This window comes from Odontesthes bonariensis, chromosome 24 (assembly GCF_027942865.1).
Source record: "Odontesthes bonariensis isolate fOdoBon6 chromosome 24, fOdoBon6.hap1, whole genome shotgun sequence".
Taxonomy (NCBI): Eukaryota; Metazoa; Chordata; class Actinopteri; order Atheriniformes; family Atherinopsidae; genus Odontesthes; species Odontesthes bonariensis.
The window spans coordinates 29,493,010-29,519,577 of NC_134529.1; the positions used below are offsets into that span (position 1 = coordinate 29,493,010).

The 26,568-nt window shown below is 40.6% G+C and overlaps 1 protein-coding gene across 2 annotated transcripts in view; it reads right to left on the reverse strand.

Moving 5' to 3' along the window:
- Window positions 1-19,317, reverse strand: part of ccn6 (cellular communication network factor 6) — a 95,418-nt gene extending 76,101 nt beyond the window's left edge. The window contains exons 1-2 of one of the 2 annotated variants that reach the window (XM_075458609.1): window positions 19,240-19,317; window positions 18,735-19,001 (exon numbers count right to left, since the gene is read on the reverse strand). The gene's annotated coding sequence lies outside the window, so the exon portion shown is untranslated. Of the gene's footprint in view, window positions 1-18,734; window positions 19,143-19,239 lie in introns of those variants that run through there. The other variant, XM_075458608.1, reaches the window with a different exon arrangement.
- Window positions 19,318-26,568: the final 7,251 nt, after the last annotated feature.

A 26,568-nucleotide genomic window follows, 5' to 3' on the forward strand; every position in this document is an offset into this window, starting at 1 on the left:
TGTTACGAGCTGTTACCAGCTGTTACCAGCTTTTACCAGCTGTTACCAGCTGTTACCAGCTGTTACCAGCTTTTACCAGCTGTTACCAGGTGTTACCAGCTTTTACCAGCTTTTACCAGCTGTTACCAGGTGTTACCAGCTGTTACCAGCTGTTACCAGATGTTACCAGCTGTTGTCAGCTGTTACAAGCTGTTACCAGGTGTTACCAGCTGTTACCAGCTGTTATCAGGTGTTACCAGCTGTTACCAGCTGTTACCAGCTGTTATCAGGTGTTACCAGGTGTTACCAGGTGTTACCAGCTGTTACCAGCTGTTACCAGGTGTTACCAGCTTTTACCAGCTGTTACCAGCTGTTATCAGGTGTTACCAGCTGTTACCAGCTGTTACCAGATGTTACCAGCTGTTACCAGCTGTTACCAGCTTTTACCAGGTGTTACCAGCTGTTACCAGGTGTTACCAGCTTTTACCAGCTGTTACCAGCTTTTACCAGCTGTTACCAGGTGTTACCAGCTGTTACCAGGTGTTACCAGCTTTTACCAGCTGTTACCAGCTTTTACCAGCTGTTACCAGGTGTTACCAGCTGTTACCAGGTGATACCAGGTGTTACCAGCTGTTACCAGGTGTTACCAGCTGTTACCAGGTGTTTCCAGCTTTTACCAGCTGTTACCAGGTAATACCAGCTGTTATCAGCTGTTAGCAGGTGTTACCAGCTGTTACTGTGGGAGAAGGATGTCATGACATGTTCATGACTTCTGGCCTAGTTACATCCTGGGCCTTGTTGACTGGTTCAGAATATTGTTGATAGTTAGAAGGAGCGTGTTTATGATAAACTGCGAAAGCTAGGCGCCTCCGGAGAGGGCCACGTACACTTGTTATGATAAAACGGTATAAAAGGGTGTCACTAGATGAGCTCGTCGGACATTTTGTACATTCTGTATGCACATTTGCTGTGACGGTTTGTTCAATAAACTCCCCAATGGACGGCTGACCAACGCGGGATTCGACTCTAATTTCTCCACAACATAATGGTGACCCCGAATTCGTGAGAGTTTGCATCTGGATCCCGGCGGAGCGTGTTCGCTGTGCCCCGACAGCCGACATCAGCTGTTACAAGCCGGCAGGTGGGATTTTGTTCCTACCATTACGCAGTTGATCTCGGTTAGTGGAGCACAGCTGACGGCTTCTTTCGGCTTCCCCAAATTTAAAAGAACACAGGAGAGAGACGGATCCTGCACACGGTAAGCCCTTCCATTGTTTACTTCTGCGCAGAGGGGCTGCTGAAATTGTTGAAATTGTGGGCCAAGGGGAGCCAAGTGTTTTAATTGAGATAAAAATTGGGTAAACAGCAGCTTATGTGAGTTGTAAAGCAGACAGCTGTGAGCAGTTGGTCTGGCTTGTGTTGTTGTATTGTTTTTTTGTGGTAATTAAGAAGGGCTAGTCGCTAATGCTCGGGCAGGAAATAAATCGATGAGTTTAAACTGGAATAATAGATACGCTTTTAGAGCGGGCAGGGTGGAAATCACCCGTTCATAGTGATGTCATAAAGCCGACGGCCGACCTTTAATGCATTGGGGGTTCGGGCTACCGTGGGACTATGGTTCGCATTAGTCATTAATATATGTGAAAGTTATTTTCACTAGTCAAGGAGTAGACGAATGCTGGTAATTGATTGACTTGCGAACATAAAAGTTTGGAGGTGGAATCAAAACGGCAGTTCAAGAAAACTCTGAAAAAGTCAATTCCAGTTCTATACGGGCACATTTTAAGTATATATGTTTATATCATTTTATATATCTGCTTAGAACTCTTTGGAGTATCCGAGACCTCAGTATAAAGACATTTGGAGAAGAAAAGTCAAATTCGTTTATGAAATTGGCCATAGGAGATTTTTATTAAGAGGTCACAGCGAAGCTGGTAAAGTACACGTCAGCATCTGTTGCTTTGGTCAGAGACCATATCACAAGGCTTGTAGGGAAAACACATTTTGTATTCCATATATTGCCGACACCAACATCTCCTGAAAAATTAAAAGTCTAAATGAAAGAAATTGATAATTTAAAAATGTGAAGATTTGAACGGTGACTGACACAAAACTTTTGACCGACTGACTTGAGTGTGTGGGACCGGTCTCTGTTGTCTGTCAATGTGTGTGTGAAATCTGATGTTTGTGTGAATCAAGAAAGAGAAGAAAAGAGAAAAGGTTCTGACTCATATCATCCCTTGACTTTTGAGTATTCGTAGTATTTTAATTTACACTCAGATTTGCTTCATTATTATAACTGGCTTTATGGTCATAATTTGCTTCACTGGTATAATCTGCTTAATTGTGATAGTTGCCGCATTAATAACTTGGGGAAATAAGGTGTTTTTGCCGAAATGTGCTGTTATTTTTAAACGCTGTGGGTTTCTTTCTTTAAGACTCTATATTTTCGTTGAGTGCATCTTGTTATTATTGAATACTGCTGTGATTGGTGTTAAGTTTCGAAAGTTCTATTCTCAACAGGCGAGTGAAGGTGTTTTGGCCTTCAGGGGGACAGAGGGTGCTGCGCGCTCCCGCGGCTGGTGTGTGGGCACGTGCTCTGGCCTTGAGAGTTTCCTGCTGCTTCAAATGTTCGTGTGTGATCACACTTTCTTTCCTTGTGTCTTCCAGGGGCAATTTATGGTTGAACTGTAATAATTATTAGTTTTTTTTTAGGTAATGTGCTAATTGCGGAGTTGTTATCAGTCGAGTAATGAGGGTTTCGCAATTCTGGAGGAGAAGGTTGCTGTCTCTAGTCAAGTTGAATGTGACATTCCTGATAAAAAAAGTTTTTCGCTTATGCATTGTTTCTGTATCTTTTGATTTGTAGTTTCCCTGTCCACAGCGTGTTAAATTGTATTTCTCTCTCTTTCTTAACAAACGCCATTTTGAGGTGAAGAATAGTGCAACTGTTATTTCTGTGTTAAATTGTATTTCTTCTCTGTCCAGCTGAAAGTTTGTATTTCCTCCTTTTTCTCAACTTGTAATATAAGTGTGACAAACGCCATTTTGAGTTGGGGTGTGGTTCAATTGTTATGTCTGGTTCAATTGTTATGCTTGGGAGGAGTTAATAACAGTCTAGGAAGCAGATGTGATGGTGTGTTCATATTTGATTTGTTAGAAATTCACGTGGTTCATTGGAGGCAGGCTTAGAGGTGTGTTCATATTTTATTGGTTAGAAGTTACTGTCGTAGACGTGTTTCACTGGAGTTAGATTTAGAGGTGTGTTCAGATTTCATTGGTCAAAAAATATTTTTATTTCATTGGTCAGAATTGACGTAGCTGTGACGTACATTGGATCATCTGGATTGGTGGAGGACATTGTGTGTGGATTGGATCGGAAGCATCCGGATGTGAGCAGAAGTTGGGGCAACGCCTTTAGCCTGAGTCACTTCATACAGAGTAAGCATTAACTGAGCTTTTGATTAGTAATAAATTAACATTGGGTAGTATTAGTAATACAGCAAGTATTGATTAGCAATAAGTAGTATTGATTAGCAATAATTAGCATTGATTAGCAATAGTTAGCATTGGTTAGCATTAGTAGCATTTGTTAGCATTTCATTAGCCATAATTAGCATTGATCAGAAATACAATTAGCATTGATTAGCAATAGTTAGCATTGGTTAGCATTAGTAGCATTTGTTAGCATTTCATTAGCCATAATTAGCATTGATCAGAAAGACAATTAGCATTGATTAGCAATAGCAATAAGGCAAATATTGGTTGAAATCTTAATTAGCAATAGGTTAGCATTTATTAGCAACAGCTAGGAAGCTAACATCAATTGGCATTGGTTGGCAAACGTTAACATTAGCAATAATAGTAACCGAACTCCAAACCGGAAGTCAAAAAGCTAAATTAGCCTAACATTGAATTAACATTGGTTTAATTTAAAAAAAAAAAAAAAAAACAACCTAGAGCATAAGCTTTTAAAGCTAACGTAGGCTAACCTTAACATTAGCATTGACAACATCCAATCCAATAATTAGCTGCATCTAAGCTAAATTTAGCCGAGCATTAAATTAGCATTGATCAGAGTTAAATAATTAGTTTTATTTAAATTGACTTTCAAAAAAAAAAAAAAAAAAAAGGGGGAATACGAATAATAAATAAGGGAAATTTAGAAAATAGATAAGTAAATAAAAAGAAAAAGTCAAAAGACAATAGAAGGGAACTAACTAGGTGAAACAATGGATGTAACACCAACAATTGAACATTCCAAAGATGTTAAAAAGATATCTCTAAAATGGGAAAAACGAACAAAAATAACGTTTCACCCTGGCCAAAAGGGGGCACTTTCAATGTAACTACCTGTAAGATTATGGAACAAAGGATTAAAGCTTACAAACCAAAGGACAAAAGCAAAAAGAGACAGGGAAAAAGAGAGCTTGAATTAAAAGTTTTACATTTCTTTAAAAATGCAGAGCTATATCCAACACTGCCGGGAGCAGCAAACATACAAGGAGATTCTGAAATAAAAGATCACAAAATATCTCATGAACGTCCAGAACTACAAATAGCTACATCAAGCAGTCATGGAGCTCCTGAGCCAGACGCCGTCTGTAATTCAGATCAGGCAAGGGGACAGCTCCCACAATACCAAAGATCACCAGAACTGGCATCTCCAGTTCAAAAGGCATCTTCTGAAGAACATAAGAGTCCAACGGCGTCAGCACCGAGTTTGATAGAAATGACGCAGGGACAGTATGTGCCGTGGCAGACGCTCGACCTAGGGGGGCTGGTTGCTCGATTGCCGGACATTCACACAGGTGCAAGTAGATGGATAAGAGCTTTTGAACAAGAGACTGTGGATAAACTGTTGTCTGTGGGACACATTAAGGCAGTGTGGGCACTGTGTTTTGGAACTTCTATCATGGAGGGCATTTTGAGAGACAGTGAGAATGACTGGATGTTGAGCCACCGAGCTGATGGAACTGACTTTAATGCATATCGAGCTGCACTCTGGAGAGCGTTACGAGCTGAGTTTCCTGTGGGAGTGGACCTGGAAGCATTAAAGGGGGAGCCACTGTCAGGAACAGAGAGTCCAGCTGTGTACATTGCACAACAATTGAAGAAATGGAGACAAGAGTCTGAGGGAGAAATCGAGAAGAGCCCAGCTTGGGTGACATTGTTCAGAGTTTCCATCAAAGAGGCTCTGCCTGCCCCAGTTCAGGGGCGGCTGGAGGATGTGGTGGGGTTGAATTCAGTGTCACATGGACAATTCCGAGACCACGTGGTGCATGCAGTAAACAAATACAGAAAAGAACTGAAACGGAAGGAGCAGGAGAAGGATATGCAAAGGGAACTTGCACGGTTGCAGTTAGAAGAACTGCAAGCGAAGCAAGAGGTACGAAATGAGGCCATGACAGCGGGGGCCGCTGAACAGCCATCACAGGGGCAAGTCCATCGTCGACCCTGTCAAAGGTCAAGAAGAGGTGCACCTGGAGGACGAAGGTCCTCGGGGGCATGTTGGGCCTGTGGCGAGAGGGGACACTTTGTTTACAGCTGTCCGAGAGCACCGAGAAACCCGAGTGTTCGGCAGGACCGTGGCCAGTCCCTGGGGGGCGGAGCAAGTGGCCCGGCAGGTCCAAGGCGTTCCTCTGGCAGAGGAATCCCAGTATTGGTTTACATTGACATATAGAGGTAAGAAGTACACTTACACCAGACGTACTCAAAAGGGTTTAAAAACCGCCCTCAGGTGTGTCATCATTACAAAACAAAACAAAGTTTTTAAGTTAAATGTATCACGACTACTAAGTTTCTAAAACTTGAATTTAAATAGGTCACTGTTACTAGGACACAACAAAACAAAGTTTCTGAATTTAAAATTTAAATGTGCCACTATTACGAAGTTCTAAAATTTGAACGGAACAAAGTTTCTAATTTAAATTTTAGCATTGATAGTCTGAATTAGAGTATCTATTTAGCCCATAGGGAATTACTGATATCTCTCCATCCCACTTGGAGGGAGTAAGAAAAGCGCCATGTCCAAAATAAATAAATAAATAACTAATGAATATTAAGTAAAATTAAAATACAACAAGTATGATCTTCTTTTGGGAGGATTATGCAATAAAATGCGCTTCCTCTGGAAAGAATCATGAAAAATCCAAAGATCAAAGGTTGAAAGCACAACTTTGAAAATTTGAAACGAAATTAGCAGAAGTCATCCAAAACGGGCAACATTAGTCTATGAGAAGCCATTTTTCTTATATGTCTCCAATAGACACCATAAGATTTCAGAACTAATAAATCAGAGTAGGTATGTTGTGACTCGGACAGGATGTTTGCAGGTTGTGCATCTTTTGACACGTCCAGATGTGAGAATACAGAAGTGTACTACATCGGATCCTGCAGATGTCATTCCACGTGAGTTTGAAGGAGAACCACATGAGCGTGTGGCAGAAGCTGTGAGATACATTAAACTGAGACCTGACATAGGAGCAACTCCACTTGTGCAGGCTGATGTCACTTATGTTGTGCATGGTTCATGTTGTGAGATCATTTGGGTAATCATGAGGTTTTGCAGTTGTGAAACAGGAAGGTGGAGAACTTTGTGACGGTGAAAGCTGAGAAGTGTGAACGGCCATGTTCGGCACAGTTGGCTGAACTGAAGGCACTAACGGAAGCATGTTGACTGGTGAAAGGTAAGGTTACGAATGTGTACACAGTTTCTGCATATGCTCATGATATTTTCTCTTCATTTGGAGCAGTTGTGAAGCAGAGAGGGTTCAGGAGGTCAGACGGAAGTCCAGCGCGACAGGAGGTCCAAATGAAGGAGCGGATTGCGGTCATGAAAATTGTAAATTGGCAGTGATACAATGTCAAATAATCATAGAGGTCACAAAATGGTTGATAAAGGTAATATCGCGGCTGATGAAGCAGCGAAAGTAGCATCAAAGTGCCAGCTTGCTGTTTTGGCACCAATGGTGGTACTGGAGCCAGAGGTCGCGCCATCACAAGGATATTGGTTATACATATTGGATAAATAGTAGTAAATTTTTTTGGTAAGGGAATGGATTCATCTGTTTGTCTTTCCATCAGAGATTAGCTCAAATAATGGTTAAGTGTTTGTTTATAAAGGTGCAAGAGGCATTCTGCAGCAGCTGCGTATCAAGCAGCGCTGTGGGGCCGTTTATCATCCACAGAGTCAAGGGATGCATGAGAGGATCAATGGAACCTGGAAAGTGAAATTGAATTTAATCTGTGCTTCAACTAAACTAACTAGATGCTTTGCCGCTTGCACTAATGAGCTTTCGTATGCAGACTCATAGAGTCACGCACTAACACCGCATAAAATGCTAACGGGTCGACCCAGGCCGGCACCTCAGTTCCCACTTGAGCAGGTGCAAACAGAGTGGACAGCGTACATGAAGCAACTAACTGCAATCCACAGAACAATCTATCTACAGGAGGAGTTCAGAGACTTGAGTCTCAAACAGCTGGTTGAGAGGCCAGTGGTGCCGGGCGACCAGGTGCACATCAAAGTGTTCCGGAGGAAGTGGCTTGAGCCAAGACGGAAAGGACCGTACACAATGGTGCGAGCAACATCAACAGCAGTTCAAGTGGAAGGTAGCAACACATGGTACCATTTGAATCACTGCACTAAGGTTCGGACTAAAGACACAGACGGAGTTGAGTCCGAGGGAAAGGATGAACAAAAGGAAGAGGTTAAGATTTCTGACACTGTGAGCATCCAGGTGTGGGTGTTGGCCGACAGCATGGGCTCAGGAGAACGAAGCCTGGAGTTGTTGGACGGGATCCCGCATCCAGGAGAGGCTGGAAGGGTCCCGTGATGAAGCCACCCCGCAGAGAAAGTAGCCAGCTTGGGTCAGATGAGTATGATGCAACAATACACACCCACTCAGACCATGCCACGCCACGAACTTTGCCAGCAATACACACTAGAGCTAGTCGTGAAGAGGTATCTGCTAAGCTTGAATTTAAGTTCATGGAAGAAACGTTTTGAGGAAGTGTGGATCATGGGTCCGGTGGAGGAGACGACCAAATCACCGCCTCTGGACGCCACGACAAAGGGGCAATCTGGTAAGATCATGTCAGATTGGGTCAGAAGGAGGTGTTCACAATGGTTGTAAGAATAGAAAGATTTTTCGGGAAAGACTAGGGGGATTTGCTACCATTAGCACTACAGGATAGAATAATCATGTTAATCCAAGAACAGACGGAGTGTACATGCACAGGTAAAGTCAGGAAAACAGTGCAACTGTGGAAAATGGGTTAAGGCAGCACAGGATATGTGGTATAGTTGGGCATGGTACACTACGAGGGAACTGACAGCGACGGAGTGTCTCATATGCGCAGACGCTCCAGGAGCATTGCCTGTTGTTGTTCCAGAGCCACTTACCTTCAGGGACTGTGCGGTGGTCCAGCAACGGGAATGCAGAGAAGGTAGGTTCACATCGGAGGAGGATAAACGGTTATTGTTTCCTATGTGTGGTATTAAGTGCAGATTGATGTTCGGGCCAAATAAATTACATAGTTATTTTCAAAATAAGGGAGGGCCACAAATTTGAGTCTTCTTGTGCAGAATTTAATCTGAGTACATCACAGGATGGGCCTCCCACTGATTATAGAGTAGATTACGATGGTGAGTTTGGATGCTTTTGGAACTCGCGTAGGTAGTACTAATGTTAAATGAAAACAAGATTTATTGGGATTTATTTATTTGGATCAATAATGTGAAAATACAGAAATGATCATTTTAACTCTATATCTTTTTGGGGATCAGACACACCCGGTAGCTGAGAGTTACTGGATGTGTGGAGATGATGTTTTGTTAAATGTGTTAGCCAACAGGTGGATAGGTCTTTGGGCACTGGTGAGTAGGAACACATCAGTTGTGTTAGTGTATGACAAGGTGAACGAGATGCGAGGTTTGGTTGTGGAAAAAGGGAGAGTTAAAAGATCTGGTGATGGCTACATCAGGGATAAGCACGTTTACTGGGATGCTATATTACAGCCGAAAGGGATTCCGTTGATCTCAAAGCACGCAGGGAGATTGCAGCTGGATTTGAGGCTGGTTTGCAGGGAATCATATTTAACAAAATGGGGAATGGACTAATTACATATAATACAACCAACAGGGAATTCTTAGCTACACGAGTGAAGGGTTTGCAGGCTTTGGAGAACAACTACATGAGACGAATATGATGGCTTGGTAGAACAGACAAGTTTTAGAAGGTATATTAGAAGGGAAAATGGTGTTGGCCAGATGGTTGGGAAAATGTTGTACATTTACACCCGGGAACACTGCAGCTGATGGAACGTTTACAACGGCCGTGAAGGAGTTCAGAGAACGGAGGGAGGAGCTGACGTGTGATGCTGGTGGAGGTGAACGGTGGTGGACTGGTCTGTTTGGGATTTTGGGAGAAGGGGGAGCGATGACAGTTAAGGCGGGAATAGCAATATTGTTGATAGTGAGGATGGTTTCCCTATTGGTGTGTTGCATTATACCCATTCTGAGAAGGTGTTTGCTGCAAGTGATGTTCAAACAAACAGCGGAAGGAATCTGGAGGCAGATGACCATGCGAGACCAGGCCTGAGGACCAACGCATGGGAAGAGCGGGTCAACGAATGAAGGTTATCAACGGGCGGTTCACAAGTTTCTTTCTTCGAGGGTGGAACCAAGTATAGCCTGACAGGGAGAAGAGATGCTGAAGATCTCTTTGATTGGGAGTGACGTACTGGCGACCTCTCCTCCCAGAGTTAGCTTAGCAGTTCCAGACCCAGCCGGACGGATGTTCGGCCAGAAGCAGACGGCACCAGAGCACAGGAGATGGGACGGGACTGGAGGAGCTGCATTACATTGCATTTTATTACTATTGTTGTGTGATTATCCATAATTTTGTGTATTGTACTTGGTACAAAACTGTGATTAACTGAATTGATGGTGGTGTATTCAGTCTATGTGTATTATCAATCGAAACTGATCACTAATATGTGCATTGCCAGTTGTGTCGGTCAGCTGTTCGGAGTGCGACCTTGGTAAAGTGGTCGGTCGCCAGTGGGGGGGGCCGTAGGTGAGTTTTCCCAAGATAAGAACATGAGTTACGAAAGTAGCAGCCGGTGGGTTTTTCGCACCTATGCACTGCGAACGGTGGACAGGTGTGATGGCAATGTAAAACTTATAGTGTTGTTGAAATCAATATTGTGTAATTTAAGTTAATCATTTAATATGATTCGAGTAGACACATATATATATTCCTTTTCATGTATTCAAAATGGTCCCGTTGATTGATATTGTAGAATTATTAGAATAATTTAGTGTTGATTATGTTAATTAATTCTTAATTAACTATGTGGGATGATTTTCTTTCATTTTAGATTATTTCTTTATTAAATCACTGATAAGTGATTTCAGGGGGGACTATGTGGGAGAAGGATGTCATGACATGTTCATGACTTCTGGCCTAGTTACATCCTGGGCCTTGTTGACTGGTTCAGAATATTGTTGATAGTTAGAAGGAGCGTGTTTATGATAAACTGCGAAAGCTAGGCGCCTCCGGAGAGGGCCACGTACACTTGTTATGATAAAACGGTATAAAAGGGTGTCACTAGATGAGCTCGTCGGACATTTTGTACATTCTGTATGCACATTTGCTGTGACGGTTTGTTCAATAAACTCCCCAATGGACGGCTGACCAACGCGGGATTCGACTCTAATTTCTCCACAACATTACCAGGTGTTACCAGCTGTTATCAGGTGTTACCAGCTGTTACCAGGTGTTACCAGGTGTTACCAGCTGTTATCAGCTGTTACCAGCTGTTACCAGCTTTTACCAGGTGTTACCAGCTGTTATCAGCTGTTACCAGCTGTTACCAGCTTTTACCAGGTGTTACCAGCTTTTACCAGGTGTTACCAGGTGTTACCAGCTGTTACCAGCTGTTACCAGCTGTTACCAGCTTTTACCAGGTGTTACCAGCTGTTATCAGGTGTTACCAGCTGTTACCAGCTGTTACCAGGTGATACCAGCTGTTACCAGCTGTTACCAGCTGTTATCAGGTGTTACCAGTTGTTACCAGCTGTTACCAGCTGTTAGCAGGTGTTACCAGCTGTTACCAGCTGTTACCAGGTGTTACTAGGTGTTACTAGGTGTTACCAGCTGTTACCAGCTGTTACCAGGTGTTACCAGCTGTTATCAGGTGTTACCAGGTGTTACCAGGTGTTATCAGCTGTTACCAGCTGTTACCAGGTGTTATCAGGTGTTACCAGGTGTTACCAGGTGTTACTAGGTGTTACCAGCTGTTACCAGCTGTTACCAGGTGTTACCAGCTGTTATCAGGTGTTACCAGGTGTTACCAGGTGTTATCAGCTGTTACCAGCTGTTATCAGGTGTTACCAGCTGTTACCAGCTTTTACCAGCTGTTACCAGGTGTTACCAGCTGTTATCAGGTGTTACCAGGTGTTACCAGGTGATACCAGCTGTTACCAGCTGTTAGCAGGTGTTACCAGGTCAAGTCAAGTTTTTTTCTTAGTCAGAGGTAGGTTTCTTTGTTTTGGCAGTTTCGGTTTTTGTAGCTTTGCCACGCTTTTTATTATAGTTTCTTTGAATAAATTAAGTTTTTCATTTATAATCTGCATCGGGGTCCTCTCTCATCACCTCTACACCACACCTCATGACAGAGAGATTAACTTCGGTTCAACCCCATTAGGTCGATTTTAGGGAACTGGTTGACCACCTGGTGTGGATTTCCTGGGGAACAGCAAAAAAACGAACAATGGGCCTCATGCAAGAACAATTTCGTATTCTTATCCTAAATTTCTCTCACTTTTTTTGTACGAAGGTCTCGTATGAACACGCCACGTCAGATTCAACAAACGCTCTTAACTTCAGAAAAAGTGTGTAAACGACCTGCGTAAATGATGAATGCCACCCGTGCCTATTTAAGTGCACGTGCACGAGGATAGTAGATTTGCAGACTCCAACCCCAAAATGATACCATATAAGGCTGTGCTTCCTCTCTCCTGTGCCAGGAAGTGTTGAGTCATGAGAATGGCATCAAGGCACAAAAAGAACAACTTTAGGGGCTCTGAGACTGAAGTTCTGCTTTCAGAGATCCAGAAAGGAAAATCTGTCATTTTCAGCAGTGTCAGCAGTGGAATTACGGGACCTGCTAAAGCCAAGAAATGGGAAGTTATTAAAGTGCTGTTAATTCTGTGTCACCTGTAGTTCGTAATGTCACTGAAATAAAGAAGAAATGGTTTGATATGAAAATGGCTTAAAAAAACGTCTCACCATGGCCAGGCGCTCGATGACTGCAACTAAAGCCGTGCAATCAGTTGTTGCCTCATCATGATGGCTCTTTGATGGGGTGGTCCATGAGGGGGGTCTTCTGGCACCACAGCTTCTGGTCTGCCTGGGCTGGTTCAGGTAGTGGGAGACCCTCGTTCATCATGGCAATATTGTGTGAATATGGCATGCCTTCTCTGGGCTATGGAGCAGTTTCCCCCCCCGCTGTATGGAGACACACCCACCTGGCCTTCAGCTCCGTGCGCTCCACAACAGCACGGGTGCTTTGATGCGTATATGTGTGCAGTCTATTGCTCCGATTATATTTGGCAGTCCAGCCACGGCATGAAAGTCCCTCTTAATTTGTACTTGTTGGACAGCGGTGTATGGGAATTTGATGTACCATGGGTGATAAACTGATGAGAGCTTTGATGACCAAGGGGAGCACACGACTCACAGAGGACTGGGACACCCCCGATCTGTCTCCAATCTCCCTCTGAAAGGTTCCAGTGGCCAAAAATCCAAGGGTGGTGAGGACCTGGACGTGTGGGGGAACTGGGTTTGATCGGCGAGTTTCTCTCTGGAGTTGTGGCTCCACAACATATTTGTAGCAGCACAGTCCTTGGCAGTCTAATCGCTTCCCATTGACCTTGTTATATACAGAGTCAAATTAACCTTCAATTAGTGCATGATTTAAGTCCAACAGAATAATGTCAACATCATTATGGGGTATAATGTATATTTATTTATGTTTGCTTCAAAGTAATTAAATATACTATCCATTAGTCAAGCAAACTTGATTGGAATAACAGCGGACTATTTTAGGAAACTCCTACGACAGGTCTGGATCACTTGTAAATTCTGTTCGTACCTGAAAGAAAACGTAAAATATGAAAAGATTGGTGAATGCGCAAATTCTCTTAAATCACTCGTACGCACGACTTAAGAACAAATCTGTGCGTACGAACGGTTGCTGCATGAGGCCCTGTGAGGGACCGAGCCGGTCAAACACGAGGACACAGAAATAATTTAAGGAAAATGGGTTTATTCCCAAAAAATAACGAACTTTAAACAATAGTTACAGGGCCCTTAAAAGAGGTCAAATAAGGAAACTAAATTCACAGCCAAAAATCAAGATTTTAACATAACCTTAAGCTAACAGTTCAAAACAAACAAAACTGACCTCACACACAACAAACAAAGGGGACTTAAATGTTGGCTGATCAGACCATGACACACTGAGGAAGAGGGAAGGGAAACATCAACATAAATTTAACTAACGAAAGTAAATCAACACAGTTAGCTCAAGAATCAACTTAAATCCCTAATAACTAAACCAAGTTAACAAAACAAACAAATCACAAAAGCAAAAAGAACTAATGCAAAAATTAAAAGACTCCATAGTCTTCCCCCCTCTAGTTGGTATCACCCAATCAATCTGGGATTGCAGTGGAGTGCTTCCTTTCAGCCCAGTCCAAGCGACTATGTGGCTGCAGGTGTGGCCATCACAGGCCCATTATCTCTATCCAACAATAAGAAGTAGAAGAGAAACACAGACCTGGGAGCTTACCTAGACAGCAGACTGGACAGAATATGCAACGCAGAGGCCATCTACAAGAAGGGACACATCAGACTGCACTTCTTGAGGACGCTCATGTCCTTCAGTGTCCGCACCTATATGTTTCACATCTTCTACAAGTCTGTGGTGCAGAGTTCAATCTGCTTTGCAGCATCTGTTGGGGTTGCAGCATCAGAGCCAGAGGCTCAAAGAAACTGAACAAACTGAGAAAGCAGGCTGGCTCTGTGCTGGGAACTGCTCTGGAGCCTCTGGAGCTGAAAAAACAGGATGCTGCACAAGTTGGGGAACATCGTCAGGATCTGGGTTTTTGGTTATGTTTTTGTACTTAGTTATTGGTATTTTTATTCCGTGCTCTTGGTGTTTTCTTTATTTGGATTCAGTCTTTGTTTCACCTTAGTTCTGCTTATCAGTATTCTGTTATGTTTTATTTCTCCTTGTGTATTCCTTCTTAGTGTGCTCTCTCTCGCCCCCTGTGCCATCTCTCTCTCGCCCTCCTCAGTCTGTCTCCTCCTCTCATTCACTCTCACCTGCAACCCGTTACCAATCAGCCACCAGTTGCTGCTCCAGTAATCACCTATATGTCTTTCTAGTTCAACCACTCCTCGCCGGATCCTCGTCAATACCTTGGTCTTGTCTTGTCTTGTCTTGTCCCCTGATCTGTATCCTAGTCTGCATTCCTCGCCTTTGGTCACACTCCTTTCCCTGGTCCCTGGTTTTTCCCCGTCACTTCCCTCCGCAAGTATTTAAGTCTGTTTTGTTATTTTCTTAGTTTCATGTTCAGTTTATTTTTTCTTTACTCCAGCTTTGCTGCGCCTTTTGTTTATCTTTGTAAATAAATCCTTTAACTTTACCTGGGTCCTCCCATAACACAACCATGACAAACATAAAGAACAACACTGACCATCCTCGACATCACAGTGTTGAAACAACTGTGTGATCAGTTTGAGCCTTTTTCAGTTTCGCTGTAAATAGGCAATGGCAAGGCAATTTTATTTATAGAGCACAATTCATGCACAGGGCAATTCAAAGTGCTTCGCAGCTACATAAAATCACAAGAAGGCAATAAAATCATTAAAAAGATATAAAAAATTAAATAAAATTTTAAAAAGAAATTTAAAAAACCCATTAAAATAATCATTAATTGATTAAAGCGCAAAGAGTGCAGATAAAATACTTTCAGGTGTCATGCACAGCTAAATAGAACTGTTTTCAGCCTGGATTTAAACATTGTCAGAGTTGAGGCCTGTCTCACATCTTCTGGAAGGCTGTTCCAGATGTTAGGGGCATAAAACTGAAACGCAGCCTCACCTTGTTTAGTCCTGACTCTGGGCACCAGCAGGAGACCCCTCCCTGGGGCAGGAGACCCCTCCCTGAGGTTCTCAGAGCCCGAGTTGGTTCATATGGCTCTAACATGTCAGAGATGTACTTTGGCGCTTGACCATGAAGAGACTTGTACACAAGCAGAGCCGTTTTAAAGTCTATTCTCTGAGCGACAGTGCAGAGACCTGAGCACTGGACTAATATGGTGGTATTTCCTGGTTCTAGTCAGGACTCGAGCAGCAGCGTTCTGGATGTACTGCAGCTGTCTTACAGCCCGTTTAGAGCCCAGTGAGCAGCCGTTACAGCAGTCTAACCTGCTGGAGACAAACGCATGGATCAGTCTCTCTAAGTCTGGTTTAGACACTATTCCTTTGATTCTGGAAATATTTTTTAGATGGTAAAAAGCTGCTGATGTTACAGATTTAATGTGGCTGTTAAAGTTCAGGTCTGAGTCCAATATTACCCCGAGATTTCTAACTTGATAGTTAGGTTTTAGAGAGAGAGTCTCAAGGTGACTGATAACACTTTCTCTTTGTTTCTGTGGGCCACAGACAGTGATTTCAGTTTTGTCTGAGTTTAGCTGGAGGAAATTGTTTTGCATCCACACACCGATCTGTTTGATGCAGTGACACAATGTATCTACAGGCCCGTGTTCTCCTGCCGTCAGTGACACATAGATCTGAGTGTCATCTGCATAGTTGTGGTAGGACACATTATAGCTGCGTATTAGCTGGCCTAGTGGGAGCATGTACAGATTGAACAGTACGGGTCCCAGGATTGACCCCTGGGGAACCCCACAGGTCATAGCCATTTGGTCTGAGACACAGTTACCTATTTCAACAAAATATTTCCTGTCCTCCAGATAGGACTTGAACCAGTTTAAAGCACGACCAGAGATTCCCACCCAGTCTTCTAACCTCTGTAATAAGATCGCATGGTCAACTGTGTCAAAGGCAGCACTCAGGTCCAGCAGAACTAAGACTGTGACTTTACTTGCATCTGTGTTCAGGCGGATGTCGTTTGTCACCTTGATCAGAGCTGTCTCAGTGCTGTGGTGGGGCCTAAAGCCTGATTGGAAAGTATCAAAAGCATTGTTAGACAGGAGAAAGTCACTAAGCTGTTGGTATACAACTTTTTCTAGGACTTTGCCTAAGAATGGCAGGTTTGATATGGGCCGGTAGTTGTTCAGTACAGTGGCATCAAGATTGCTCTTCTTTAGAAGAGGCTTAATGACAGCAGTTTTTAAGGCCTTTGGAAATGTTCCAGTCTGGAGTGAGATGTTGACTAGATGAGCAAGTTGTGGTAACAAACTGCTCAGCACAGACTTTAGGAATCTAGTGAGCAACTCATCAAGGCAGCACGTTGATGAACTCAGACTGCAGATGGTCTCTGACTGTTTTGTCAGTAACAGGTGTGAAATGTGTCAGCTCTAGGTGTCCAGCTGGCTGCAGAGTAGTTATTTGTGTTGTGGAAATTATTGCATTCTTAATGCATTGAACTTTGTGATTAAAGAATGTTGCAAACTCATTACACTTGGATGTAGAAATGAGTTCTAAAGGCAGTGAAACTGGAGGGTTTGTTAATCTGTTTACTGTAGCAAACGGGACACGAGAGTTGTTACTGCAGTTTTTGATGATTTCAGAAAAATAACTCTCCCTTGTTCTACGCAAAGTCTGGTTGAACACACATAGCTTTTCTTTGTAAGTCTCATAATGAACCTGGAGCTTTGACTTGCGCCATTTCCGTTCGGCTCTCCGGCACTCCCTTTTCTGTGCCCTGACCGACTCTTCTTTCCTCCATGGCGCCCTTTGCCTACTTTTAACCATTCTAACCTTGACAGGAGCAATGGTATCCAAAACATTTAAGAGACTTGATGTGTAAGAGTTCAACAGATCATCAGCATCAGAACACGGGGTGTTCTCAAACCTAATCATTTCCATAAACTGTGTCCCTGTTCTGTCATTTATGAGTCTTCCCCGAACAACTGCAGACCCAGCTGGTGTTTTGGGTAAAGTAGATAGGTCGAAGAAAACACAGAAATGATCAGATAAAGCAACATCAACGACATTCACGTTTGAAATAACAACACCCCTTGAAATGAGCACATCTAGAGTGTGCCCTCTGTTGTGGGTGGGCTCAGTCACATGCTGAGTTAGACCAAACATTTCAAGGACAGCAGTGAGCTCTTTAGCTTCCTTGTTATGCGCTACGTCCACATGCACATTCAAGTCCCCTGTTATGACTAAACAGTCAAAAGCAGTGCACACAATTGAAAGTAGTTCAGTAAAATCATCAATAAAACAATTCTGTGGTGGTTTATAAATGGTGATATAAAGTATGGAAGATTGTTTCATCTCCATTTTGAGTGACACATACTCAAATGATGAAAAAACCCCAAATGACAGCTTGTGGGTGGGTATATTGTCCCTGAACATGGCACAAACACCCCCACCCCTCTGGTTTTCTCGTGTTTCAGACACAAAATTGAAGTGAGGTGGACTAGACTCAATCAGGACTGCATTTGCTGTGTTTCTGTCGAGCCACGTCTCAGTTAAAAACATAAAATCAAGATTGTGAGAGGAAATAAAACTATTAATCAGGAATGATTTGTTACTTAAAGATCTGACATTGAGTACTGCGTGTTTGAGATTAGTTATAGTTGAACTGGATGCTGTGTTCTTGCAAGGGATATGGATAAGATTTCTCTGATTGGACAGTCTGATTGTCCCTCTCTTCACTCCATCCTTGGACCTCTGGCTGAGATGGTGTTTACCAACACAGAGGCCCTTAGTGTCCTAGACAACAGCATTGACGCTGTTGGAAATGACAACAGAAAGTCGTTCTGACCTGCGGAGATAGTCTGAGCCGTGAACTCTGCATAAGTGAGATAGCTTTTGTTTGTTCGTATTGTTGCCTTATTTTACTCTTTTGAATATTTGATTTTTCACTGACGCTGCAAAAGTGTATTTTCCCCAAGTGTTGTTCTTCTTTTTCTACTCCAGTAAACAACCAGCTGTACAAAACATGTATCGGATCATTCAAATCTAATGCTAATTCCTGTCATAACTTTATAAACTCATACGGAAAAGTTTAATTAAGTTCAGTCTAATTTAATTCAGTGATACTTCATTCATCCTCGAGTGGTAAAAGATACTGCTGCAATTATTGTTATAGATCCATAACTGAGTAAAATTACATTACATTACACTTAGCTGACGCTTTTTATCCAAAGCGACTTACATCTATTTAGATACAGGGTATTGGTTACAGGCCCTGGAGCAATGTGGGGTTAGGTGCCTTGCTCAAGGGCACTTCAGCCATGAATAGAGGTGTAGGGAGAGGTAATGGCGGGACTTGAACTTGCAACCCTCTGATCTTAAGTCCGCCTCCCTAACCACTAGGCCACGGCTAGTATAGAATAAGCTGATAAAGAGAGAGAGGTGTGGTAGAAAACCTCAGATCAACATGAATGGATTGGGATGTTGTTTTTGATGATATCACACACAGCGTCAGCAGGTAACTCAGGTGAACTCTCTCAGTGGACAACATGGAAAGAAACTCACAGCCAGCAGTTCAACATCTGGGGTGCAGAGACGCTCCTTCTCAGGGACATGTCCAGGATTACAGCATCTGTTGTTAACCAGCTCTGTGATCCTCCTCCTTTCCTGTTAGCGCTCTGTCTGCAGTCTCTGTCTGCCCGGATAGTCTTAAAGCTGAGCAGAGAGCTGTTAGAGCTGTTCCTGCAGCCAGGTCCAGGATTACAGCATCTGTTGTTAACCAGCTCTGTGATCCTCCTCCTTTCCTGTTAGCGCTCTGTCTGCACATAAAGTCTTAAAGGAGAAGTTTGTTTTTTAAAAACCCGGACCTTATTTCTGGTATGAAATACGTTCATCCACTCACCGATAACAGTTTGGTGGATGTCTGTGTCCTTCGCTATTTAGATCTGCGTATATCCATATCACGGGGGCATCGGCTGACGCCCCTATAAATGAATATGCGGGGATGTAAATAGCGTCCGAAGGACACAGACATCCACCAAACTGAGTCTGCAGTTGCTGCCAAGTTTACCATGATTTAAGGACTGCTTCCATATTTGCAACTGATCACTGGTCAGATTGAATCGTTATTCTGCCAAACAGGAACAGCTGTTGCTTATGAGCTGTGGGAAACTGGCACAGGGCAGCATGACTGTCATCACTGGATAAAGATATCACAAAGCAACTGGTACTGCAGTGAGAGGACGGTCAAATAAGGTGACGAAAAAGGAGGCTTGGGTAATGCTTCACTGCAGTTCCATAATGATATCTCATCTTTGCTTAAATGTAAAGGTAGATGTCAAGTATTTCATGAATGTTAAAAGCAAGGAACACCTACACAGACGTGCAATTATAGCTCATCAACAAAACGAAACTATATATGAAGAATTTTAATACTGTAATATCTGACAACATTTACTGATCACACACACATATTTATATATCGGTCAAAAGTTTTAGAACACCCCAATTTCTCCCGTTTTTTATTGAAAATTACTACTTTAATGTTTCCTTGCACTCTGAAATTAAATGAAAGCATAGTACAAATAAGCAATTGGAGCTAAAAAAAAAGAGATCAATTTATGGACCAAAATGTATTTTGCCATCTTTGGCTGATATAACAGCTGAACACACTCGTGGAATTCTTTCTACAATAGAAATCAAATATTCTTCAGAAAGTTCTTCCCAACTCTGTTGCAGAAGTTCCCATAAATGTGTGGCACTTGTAGGTTGCTTTGCTTTCACTCTTCTGCCCAGTTCATCCCAAATCAGCTTGATGGGGTTTAAGTCTTGAGACTGTGCTGGCCACCCCATGTTTTCAAGTTTACCATCTTGTTCTTTTTTCCAGGGGTAGTTCTGGCATAGCTTGGACTTGGATGTTTTGGGTGATTATCTTGCTGTAGGATGAAGCCCTGACCCACTAGGCGCATACCAGAGGGTATTGCATGGTGCTGCAGAATGCTGTGGTAGCCGTTTTGGTTCAGGGTGCCTCTCACTCTGTACAAGTCACCAACCCTGGATCCAGCAAAACAGCCCCAGACCATCACACTTCCTCCTCCATGTTTGACAGTTGATGACACACACTGTGGAAACATCCTTTCGCCTACTTGACGGCGTACAAAGATCCTGCGTGATGAACCGAAGACTTCAAATTTTGATTCATCAGTCCATAATACCTTCTTCCAGTCTTCAGTAGTCCATTGGCGGTGCTTCATGGCCCAGGCAAGCCTCTTTGTCTTATTCTGACGTCTGAGCAATGGCTGTCTTGTTGCAACGCACCCTGTCAAACCTGCAGCTCAAAGTCTTCTCCTCACAGTTGAAACTGAGACTGGCTTACCACGACCACTATTAAAGCTGTTGTACTGTGACCTGCCAATCAGGCAAACTGTTAACTCTCAGAAACTTGTCCTCTGATTCAGTTGTGGCTTTGGGTCTGCCAGACCTCTTCCTGTCAGAGTTTCCCCCAGTTTCTGAGAGCCTTTGGATGGTGAAGGAAACTGTATTGACACCTTGACTCTCTATGTAATTTCTCTGTAGGAAAAACCTAAATTTTTAAGTGTTATGATGGTCTGTCTCTCTTCCATTGTTAATTGCCTTCTTCTCGCCATTTTTGTAGCAAACCACTACTTTCTGCAGTACAATACAGTTCAACTGATGCTCAGGAGGGTATGGTACCACAGTGTGTTCCAACACTGCTTTTATGTAGACGGGGGGTAATGAAGTGAAGTTGGAACACCTGTAGGAATTAGTAGCACCTGCTTTAAAGGCTTGATCAACCTCCAGAGCTGCAGAACAGCTTTAAATTGTTAACCCATTTCATGTTCCCTCAAAATAATTCATTCTGGAATAATAAATATTTTTCAGTTTTGGATAACCTAACCTTTTGTTTTAACATCATTACCTTTGTACAATTTCAAGCTATTCATTGGACTTGAACGACTTGCATTGCAATAAATAACTGGGAAAATTTTGGTGTTCTGAAACTTATGATACTATCTTGAAAAGTGATTTATTTTTTTTCCTGTATTTTAAACTCAGGCTTATTTGTTATCATATGCAGGGAATTACACCTGGTCACAGGTCAAACTGTCATGTCTGTAAGCTTACACCTCTTGTTGCTGAGTTTGGAATCATTTCAAAAGCTTTAAAATCCAGCAGTACTTTAATTAATTTAGAATGTAACTGAGATGTTAAAATGTATTTCTGTTATACTGAAACCCATGTGGGGCTGCATGGTGGTGAGGTGGTCAGCATTGTCTCCTCGCAGCAACAAGGCTCCTGGTTCAAATGACTTGATAGATGAAACCCAGATTTAGCAGTTGTTTGTAACATCAATTACTTAAATAGATTTAAATAATAAAATACATAGGCAAAAATGTCTGAACCATAGAATGCATTTATTTTGTACAATATCATTTTAGCTTAGTCATAGATTGACTACTTACACCAACAGTAACGTCAACCAAAAGAGGACTGGTTCAATCCTACATGCAGACAAGAGGTGGCGCCCCGGTGTTAAGTACACAACAAACTTTTTTTTTCCTTTTTATTTTACTACAAACTTTTTTAGAACAGTTGCAAAAAGATACAAATACTCCTAAAATAGCTCTAAGGAACAATTCTGGAATTTATCATCTGGAGAACCAGAGAGACAAGACAAAAAAAGACAACATGCTGAAACAAGGGACAAACCATCTATAAGTGAAAAAGACAGATAAAATCCCACAGCTGAAGTTGATGAAGAAAAGATGCCAATCATTCCTTACACAACAAACTTTCCAAGATGGCTTCTACTTAGATAGTTTGGAAAGTTCTGAAGTGTTTCTTAATTTCATTCAGATTCAAACAGATATTAAAGTTGTAACGTAAACAGTGGACGGAAATTTGAGAACATTATCCCTGGATACGAACCTGTGTTGCAATTCATTTTCTCAGACACTTTGGAAGAGCAATAATATGATCTAAATCCAAAAGTTTTGAGAATATGAGAGTTTGAAAAATAAGTGACTGACGATTTCAGTGTCACATTTGCTTGACGACACACGGGAGGAGTCTCACAGTTGAATGATGTAATAATTCATTACACCGGCAGAATCTATGTGCATTTCTATGTGGACCTTGTTTAAGAATTATGAATTTATTTTAATCTCACCAAGTTTTTTCCACTGGAATTCGTGGAAATGAAAGTTTCCATAATGCAAAATATTTGGGCAAAAAGCTCCTATCTGTGCAGTGCAGATTGTTTCGGTTAATCAGCTCAGTGGAAACAGCTGGCTGTAGGACCCCTGTCTGATAGCTCTGATTTCAAAGCCAAGTGGACTTCCATTAGCTAAGGTAAAGAGTGATAACCACTTCTCAAATTTTCCCCAAAACTGACAAGTAACAAAGCTCCGTACATGAATCCATGGTGTCAAAGATTTTTTAGGAGTCTAAAATAAAGAGACTGAAAATAAGCATGTGCTTTGTACGAATAAAGCAAAGCCTACTCTGCAGCTCACTCTGCTGTTTATCATGTCACAGATATAAGCAGGGCAGCTATCCCATCACAAAACCAGAACTTTTAGAGATCTGAGTTATCTCTGGTGTTTCTATCTTCTCTCTTCATGAGAATTTAAACATTACATTCAAAATTTAAACGTTACATTCTTTAAATGTTTCATTCGGAGTTGAAACGTTACATTCTTTAAATGTTACATTCAGAGTTAAAACGTTACATTTAGAGTTTAAATGTTACATTCAGAGTTTAAACGTTACTGAGAGTTTAAATGTTACATTCAGAGTTTAAACGTTACATTCAGAGTTTAAATGTTACATTCAGAGTTTAAATGTTACATTCAGAGTTTAAACGTTATATTCAGAGTTTAAACGTTGAATTCAGAGTTTAAATGTTACATTCAGAGTTTAAACGTTACATTCAGAGTTTAAACGTTACATTCAGAGTTTAAATGTTACATTCAGAGTTTAAATGTTACATTCAGAGTTTAAACGTTACTGAGAGTTTAAATGTTACATTCAGAGTTTAAACGTTACATTCAGAGTTTAAATGTTACATTCAGAGTTTAAATGTTACATTCAGAGTTGAAACGTTACAGTCTTTAAATGTTACATTCAGAGTTGAAACGTTACATTCTTTAAATGTTACATTCAGAGTTAAAACGTTACATTTAGAGTTTAAATGTTACATTCAGAGTTTAAACGTTACTGAGAGTTTAAATGTTACATTCAGAGTTTAAATGTTACATTCAGAGTTTAAACGTTATATTCAGAGTTTAAACGTTGCATTCAGAGTTTAAATGTTACATTCAGAGTTGAAACGTTACATTCAGAGTTTAAACGTTACATTCTTTAAATGTTGCATTCAGAGTTAAAACGTTACATTTAGAGTTTAAATGTTACATTCAGAGTTTAAACGTTACATTCAGAATTTAAACGTTACATTCAGAGTTTAAATGTTACATTCAGAGTTTAAATGTTACATTCAGAGTTTAAACGTTATATTCAGAGTTTAAACGTTACTGAGAGTTTAAATGTTACATTCAGAGTTTAACAGAGCTGTTTTCTCTGTTACCCATCATTCACTTCGTTCCGGGCTCCCAAGCCAAGGGAACTGCTTTGATTTACCAGTTTTTCTTATTATTGACGCTTTTGAACGTTAACGTAGGTGGCCTGTTAGCTAGCTGCACTGGTTCGTCCGTAAGGACGGCAGTCTCCGAGGCGTGGGCTGTGAACGCAATGCCCCGCGTGCATTCAGAGAAGCCCACCCCGGTCTTTGTTACTGACACAGCACCCACAGCTCATTAAAGGACTTGGTTATTTGTAATCACTGTGAGAAAATGAGAGATTTGTAGAATGTAACTGAGATGCTAAAATGTATTTCTGTTATACTGAAACCCATGTGGGGCTGCATGGTGGTGAGGTGGTCAGCATTGTCTCCTCGCAGCAACAAGGTTCCTGCTTCAAATGACTTGATAGATGAAACCCAGATTTAGCAGTTGTTTGTAACATCAATTACTTAAATAGATTTAAATAATAAAATACATAGGCAAAAATGTCTGAACCATAGAATGCATTTATTCTGTACAATATCATTTTAGCTTAGTCATAGATTGACTACTTACATCAACAGTAACGTCAACCAAAAGAGGACTGGTTCAATCCTACATGCAGACAAGAGGTGGCGCCCCGGTGTTTAGTACACAACAAACTTTTTTTTTCCTTTTTATTTTACTACAAACTTTTTTAGAACAGTTGCAAAAAGATACAAATACTCCTAAAATAGCTCTAAGGAACAATTCTGGAATTTATCATCTGGAGAACCAGAAAAACAAGACAAAAAAAGACAACATGCTGAAACAAGGGACTCAGAGTTTAAATGTTACATTCAGAGTTTAAATGTTACATTCAGAGTTTAAACGTTACATTCAGAGTTTAAATGTTACATTCAGAGTTTAAATGTTACATTCAGAGTTTAAACGTTATATTCAGAATTTAAATGTTACATTCAGAGTTTAAATGTTACATTCAGAATTTAAACGTTACATTCAGAGTTTAAACGTTACGTTCAGAGTTTAAACGTTACGTTCAGAGTTTAAACGTTACATTCAGAGTTTAAACGTTACATTCAGAGTTTAAATGTTACGTTCAGAGTTTAAATGTTACATTCAGAGTTTAAACGTTACATTCAGAGTTTAAACGTTACATTCAGAGTTTAATGTTACATTCAGAGTTTAAACGTTACATTCAGAGTTTAAACGTTACATTCAGAATTTAAACGTTACATTCAGAGTTTAAACGTTACATTTAGAGTTTAAATGTTACATTCAGAGTTTAAATGTTACATTCAGAGTTTAAATGTTACGTTCAGAGTTTAAATGTTACATTCAGAGTTTAAATGTTACATTCAGAGTTTAAATGTTACGTTCAGAGTTTAAATGTTACATTCAGAGTTTAAATGTTACATTCAGAGTTTAAACGTTACATTCAGAGTTTAAATGTTACATTCAGAGTTTAAACGTTACATTCAGAGTTTAAACGTTACATTCAGAGTTTAAACGTTACATTCAGAATTTAAACGTTACATTCAGAGTTTAAACGTTACATTTAGAGTTTAAATGTTACATTCAGAATTTAAATGTTACATTCAGAGTTTAATGTTACATTCAGAGTTTAAACGTTACATTCAGAGTTTAATGTTACATTCAGAGTTTAAACGTTACATTCAGAGTTTAAACGTTACATTTAGAGTTTAAATGTTACATTCAGAATTTAAACGTTACATTCAGAGTTTAATGTTACATTCAGAGTTTAAACGTTACATTTAGAGTTTAAATGTTACATTCAGAATTTAAATGTTACATTCAGAGTTTAATGTTACATTCAGAGTTTAAACGTTACATTCAGAATTTAAACGTTACATTCAGAATTTAAACGTTACATTCAGAGTTTAATGTTACATTCAGAGTTTAAACGTTACATTTAGAGTTTAAATGTTACATTCAGAATTTAAATGTTACATTCAGAGTTTAATGTTACATTCAGAGTTTAAACGTTACATTCAGAGTTTAATGTTACATTCAGAGTTTAAACGTTACATTCAGAGTTTAAACGTTACATTCAGAATTTAAACGTTACATTCAGAGTTTAAACGTTACATTTAGAGTTTAAATGTTACATTCAGAGTTTAAATGTTACATTCAGAGTTTAAATGTTACGTTCAGAGTTTAAATGTTACATTCAGAGTTTAAATGTTACATTCAGAGTTTAAATGTTACGTTCAGAGTTTAAATGTTACATTCAGAGTTTAAATGTTACATTCAGAGTTTAAACGTTACATTCAGAGTTTAAATGTTACATTCAGAGTTTAAACGTTACATTCAGAGTTTAAACGTTACATTCAGAGTTTAAACGTTACATTCAGAATTTAAACGTTACATTCAGAGTTTAAACGTTACATTTAGAGTTTAAATGTTACATTCAGAATTTAAATGTTACATTCAGAGTTTAATGTTACATTCAGAGTTTAAACGTTACATTCAGAGTTTAATGTTACATTCAGAGTTTAAACGTTACATTCAGAGTTTAAACGTTACATTTAGAGTTTAAATGTTACATTCAGAATTTAAACGTTACATTCAGAGTTTAATGTTACATTCAGAGTTTAAACGTTACATTTAGAGTTTAAATGTTACATTCAGAATTTAAATGTTACATTCAGAGTTTAATGTTACATTCAGAGTTTAAACGTTACATTCAGAATTTAAACGTTACATTCAGAATTTAAACGTTACATTCAGAGTTTAATGTTACATTCAGAGTTTAAACGTTACATTTAGAGTTTAAATGTTACATTCAGAATTTAAAT